Source organism: Pseudoliparis swirei, chromosome 17, assembly GCF_029220125.1.
Source record: "Pseudoliparis swirei isolate HS2019 ecotype Mariana Trench chromosome 17, NWPU_hadal_v1, whole genome shotgun sequence".
Taxonomy (NCBI): Eukaryota; Metazoa; Chordata; class Actinopteri; order Perciformes; family Liparidae; genus Pseudoliparis; species Pseudoliparis swirei.
In genome coordinates, this window is record NC_079404.1 from 3,056,798 (window position 1) to 3,062,461 (window position 5,664).

The 5,664-nt window shown below is 39.8% G+C and overlaps 1 long non-coding RNA gene across 2 annotated transcripts in view; it reads right to left on the reverse strand.

Annotated features, from left to right (window-relative positions):
* Positions 1 to 2,448: 2,448 nt before the first annotated feature.
* The window catches only part of LOC130207218 (uncharacterized), a 3,331-nt gene continuing 115 nt past the window's right edge, over positions 2,449 to 5,664 (reverse strand). Inside the window, exons 1-3 of one of the 2 annotated variants that reach the window (XR_008834255.1) lie at positions 5,555 to 5,664; positions 3,006 to 3,100; positions 2,449 to 2,582 (exon numbers count right to left, since the gene is read on the reverse strand). The exon at positions 5,555 to 5,664 is cut by the window's right edge and continues 115 nt beyond it. This is a non-coding gene — a long non-coding RNA (uncharacterized LOC130207218). Of the gene's footprint in view, positions 2,583 to 3,005; positions 3,101 to 3,306; positions 3,995 to 5,554 lie in introns of those variants that run through there. The other variant, XR_008834254.1, reaches the window with a different exon arrangement.

The window sequence follows — 5,664 nt, forward strand, 5'->3', positions numbered from 1 at the left end:
AGAAAGGGGGGCGAATGAAAGTGTGTGTGTGTGTGTCTGGCAGTGATGGGGGAACATGATAACCTTGTCTTGGTGCAGGTCTAGGGGGTTGAGCAGAGTGGAGCGTGAAGTTTCAACCCTGCCAAATCCTGCTCGCTAACTGGCCTCAGAAACACACACACACACACACACACACACTCACACACACACACAATACGGCCCCAGACACTAAGAAGCATGCAGCCGGGTCTCCAAATGTGTGTACGGGCGTTGAGCCAATGTGTGTTTCTGTGCCGCGCCTTGATGGGAAAGCCAAAGAGGGGGTGGGGGGGGGGGGGATAGGTGTAGAGGTCACAGAGGTAATCAAAGAGGATTAACAACTTTTAAAGAGAGGAAGAGTACACTGGGTTGCAGAGAGGGTCAGATTTTTACATTTCTCTAAAAAAAGAAAAGAAGAACAAACAAAAAAAGGTCAATCGAGGGTAAGCGTAAGCAAGGAGCAGGAGGAGATGTGAGGAGTCCGTTAGAGAGGAAGGAAAGAGAGTGAGAGGGAGCGAAGGCAACAAGAGGTGAGGAGAGGAGGGGGCAACTGCACGTGTGTGTGTGTGTGTGTGTGTGAGCTGGATAGAGAGAGTGTGGGATGACAGAGAGAGTGTGTGAGACACGGAGAGGGAGACCACGAAAACAGTCACACTGTAACATGTAAGACGGTGGAAAAAAAAAAAAAGAGAGCGAGAGAGCAGGAAGTAGGTAAAGTGAGAGAGGAAGAGTGTGTGTGTGCCTGTGAAAATGAGAGAAACGGGGTCGAGTACAGGAAAAGCCCCCCCCCCCCACACACACACACACCTGTCTCGCTGTAATGGGAGCCAAATGTAGTAGAAGAAGAAGAAAAGAAAAAATGGCCGTCAGGAGAGTCCGAGCAGCGAGATCCTCCCGGACTCCGAATCGCTCCCGTTATCTTTTTTTTATTTTTTACATGTTACACTTCCGTTTCCCCCGAACAACCGGGGGTCGTGAATTCGCTGTGTGGATGAATTTACGTATGCTTCAGCATCGGTGTGCTGCATTTGGACCCTTTCACGAAAAAACATCCATCCATGTATGTGATATTTAGCTGGATAAATGCAACACTTACTTTTTTAAAACTTTTTTCTTTCAACAAACCGTCCGGAGTCGAGTGATTTCTAAATAATCCCGGTGGATTATAGTTTGTAGACGTCGCTACACTGTAAACCCGAATAAATTATCAGAACTCAAAAAATTTGAGGCAATATATAGAACTTTTTAATTTGATTTTGCAGAACTTAAAAAGTTTGATGACTTGCTACTTGTACCTTTTGATTACAATTTAAATTAAAGTGTTAATTTAGCTCAACTCAATTATTTTCAGTTATTAGTACTTAAAATGTTCAAGTTTTCAAACCACTGGAATAAGTTCACAGAACTTTAAAAAATAAAGTACACAACCACACCATTTCATGTTAACCAAACTCAATGTTTTCGAGTTCACATTAGTCAAATGTTTTGAATTTGTTTACTTAAAAAGATAAGACTCGAAACTTAATTTTTTTGTGGCAATTGATTGCCTCAATTACATTGAGTTTAACAAACTCAAAATTTAAGTCATGAACATCTATCTATTGAACAGTATTTTCTTGCACTCACATTTAGCACACTGCAATATTAAAATAAATAATTTGAAAATATACTTTAATAAATTGTAGAGCTTAAGCTTAGAGCTGGTGACATAAAACAATACCAACATTTTTTGTTATAGCGAAAAAACACTGCTCTTGGCTTCCTGAGTATATAGTGCAGCATTTTGGATTAAATACAACAGAACTGTTTCAGAACATTTTCAGGAAAAAACAAAAACTTCCATCTTTATAGTGGCTGATCATTTTAATTATTTGAATGAATATGGGCACAACAAATAAAACATTTCAACTTTGCAACCAAAGTTAAACTTCCAAAATAAATGGTATCTTTACGTTTAAAAGATAATGATGATCTTTACCGCTATAGTGGGTTAAATATTGTTGATAAATTGACATTAACAGGAAACACGTACATGAGGCATAAAAGAATTTTAAAAAAAAGTATCTGCACAAAGATAACTACCCGAGAACCATGACCTCTGCCTTTTTTTCCTCCATAATACACAACACAATAACATACATGAACAGATCACATGATGGCGCTGCATTGCAAAGCTGCAAGACGTGATCATAGACCTTTTAACTTGAACATGTTGAACCTTTTATAATGGTATACCGCTGCAGCCTTCCGTTTCTAGGTCATCAAAACATTCTTGAGGGTCTGCAACTTCGGTGACAGTTTGCCAATTTCTAGGCCAAGTAAGATCTTTTGAATGAACTCAAAAGTCTTGGTAAGTGCTTTGGGGTAGCTGAGGTGTAGTGCATACATGAATCCAAAGACTACCAGGAAGGCATCGCCAAGTCTGGGAGACTAACCATGACATCACTTTCAATAATCACAGAGATTTTCACAGGGTGGTAGTGAACTGCACTTGTGTTATTGTCACTGGTGACAGTAAGGAGGCCCACTGCAACCCCATCAAGCTCTGGCTCATCAGACTCGTCCTGAATGAATGAAAAAGAGATACCAATCACAAACTAACACATGGAACAGCACAGATGACATAATGTATCTTTCCTTAACCAAGTCCCAATGAAAACAAAGGCCTCTTTTACAAGGGAGACCTGTGTCTCATTGTAAGAGGGGAACAACATAAGATCCATGTTCTGCACACACAAATCAACCAAATTACCAGAGAATCCAAGTGGTGAGACTGAAACCAAGCTAAAGGACATTTACAGGAACATGTTTTACTGAACATCTTCTCACTTGCCAATACAGTTCCTTTGTAGTGAGGCGAAAACAGACTATACCCGAAAAGTGTATGGGTAGACTAAACAAAGGTAAGTCCTAAAATATATTAGTATTTTGATGAACTGTTTACATCATGCACACGTAGAATCTGTTAGTGACTTAAGAAGACTCACTGTGCAGGTTCTGAAGAATCCAGATACATCCTCGCACAGATAGATGGAAGGCCGTGGAGAACAGTCGTACGTTTGGTGTGTATGTCCTGGTTTTCCTATTCAGATAAAAACACATTTGTACATTTAAAATAATCCATTCAGAACATATGGCCACAAATAACCTGTTCACATCTTTAATGCAATCAAACAAATGTCAAACACAAAGTGGACTAATTGCAAAATTCACAAAGCTCATTTGAGTCATTGAACCTGTTCGAAGTTCCACCGGTTCAACCTATGAAGTGTGTAATAATCTATTTACCTGTTCATCGTGGATTTTTAAAATTTTAGCCAGAGCATCTGCTGTCTTTCCAGTTCTTGATGCCTTCTGCCTAAATAAAGTCATTAGTCGTGGAAGATGGCGGTCAAGCTCAGCATAGAATCGGTTGGGCAGGTTCTGATTGTTTATCCTCTGGAACTCTGCATACAACTACATTGAAATAACAGCAACAAATAAAAAAACATTCAATTTGAAGAATCTAGCACATTTATTAAGCCGACAATAGCGGTCAAATGAATAAGAATCACAATTTTCACTTAAAGAGAGATGATCCATATTACCTCAGAAGATCTGATTCAAGTGGTCTACTATTTCCTGAATAGCTGTGTTCGAAACATGAAGGATAGCCTGCATCTTTAGAAATAAAGAAGCTAAATTTGTAAATTTGTTTTAAGTTGATTTCTTAGACTGCCAGTGTCACACTGATCACCGTTCCCCACTTCTCTGCTCTGGTCTGGGCATTCTTCATGCGAATCACTAGTTTCCTCAGAAATACTGGCTTGAAGAATATGGGGATCCTCACTGACAATATCAGTTTGAATGTCAGATGCAAGACCTGCTTGGTGTTCTCTACTTTTATGAGAATTGAACGAGGAGTACACATTTGTGATATAGCTACAATCCTTATATGGGCATGTCACCGTTTCATGATTTTTCAAATGCTTTCTGAGATGACTGAAAATGGCTGAATTAGAAAAGGGTTGCTGAAATGTGCATAAGGAGCATTTGAATAACACAGGCCCCTGACTCTGCTCTGTACAACTGCTAGGTTGTGCTGTATATCTTGATAAATGAGTACTCAGTGAATTAAGTGTCTGAAACGTGCAAATGCAATCGGTGTAGAGGCATGGAAGAGGGCTGATTCTGGAAAAGTGGCTGTGCTGCAGCCTACAGTGTCTAAATAACTGTATTCTGGAGGTGCAAGAAGCTGCGCACAATTTACACTTATAGATTATTTTGGAACCAGCAACCTAAAAGGCAAAGAAAAAAATGACAAAGTTTAGACCAACATCTAAAACTTTAAAAACATAATTACTATTAGCTTACCAAAACATGATCATGGACTACAGCTAACACTGCTTTAAAATTGCATGTTTTCCATTTTTGTATGCGATGTAAAACTAAAAGTAAATATTTGATTTGAAAGAACACTGACTAAAAAAGGACCGGTAACTGTTTCCCTATTCATCAGAGAAGAGAAGAAAAGGAAAGACTGAGTTTTGAATGCTATTACAAACACATTCTTTGCACAATTTTTCTCATTCTAAAAATATATAATGTGTGGTTCTTAACCTTTAAATGAGTCCAAAAATATTTTACTGGTTGGCCACCTTTTCAGGAAGACTTTTTTTTAGTGGAGATAGGTTGATGCAAATGCTATGCCATAGTACAATTACTGTCAATTATTTCATTTTATTTCTTCAAACAAGATTTTTCTGTGCTGTTCTTTGATATTTCTTACTTAAGGACTCTTCCCACAACACGTTGTGATTCCCATGCAACAGCCTGTGAGGTCCTGACACCCAGGTTAGGAACCGCTGGTATAATGCACTGACAAACATAGTTGTCAATACATAATTTGTTGGTGGCATATCTAAACATTTCATTTATGCAGCTTACATGCAAGTCTCAATAACACCACCGTAAAACACTATCTATCTAGGATTTGCCATACAGGGTCTAACAATAACGTGGTTTTTATTTGACGTGCACAAAAACAAAAGAAATGCCAGAGATGCGAGTGACGTGAATAGTCAAGCATAAACACCGGGCGCTCCCCGTGAACCAACAGAAGCACGGGAGATCACTGTCAAGTTACGTTAGCTAGCGTACGTTCGTTAGCCGCGATGTTCTCAGTCGAACAAGGTAGTTTAGTGGAACACCTCGTGCTCCTCCGCTGGTACGTCAAGTTACGTTAGCTTGCGCGAACCGACGTGCGTTAGCTATAGTACCTTAGTACACGAGGAGCGTACGTTAGCCAACGTTAGCCGCCACTTGTGTCTCTGAGCTCAAACCAGCCACTGCTGAAGTTGAGACAGACTCCGGGAGAGGACTGGAGTCTCGGCGAGTGAAGCAGACGTAGCTAGCTCGTAATGTCTCTCGCAAAGTCTAGGAAATTATTTAAAGTTTTAGTTTTTCGAGGTTTGGCAACTGGCTGATTGTAACATCATGTAACTAAACACATTACACATATCAACGTATATATAAAAACACTTAAGATCTCACTCACCTTGAAAACAGTCCGAGTCGACGATGACACCACAGCCTCGTGCGAAAGGGTGCAGGACGAAAGTAAAGTAACGACTCCCGCGAAATCCCCATAATGCACTTTGATAACGG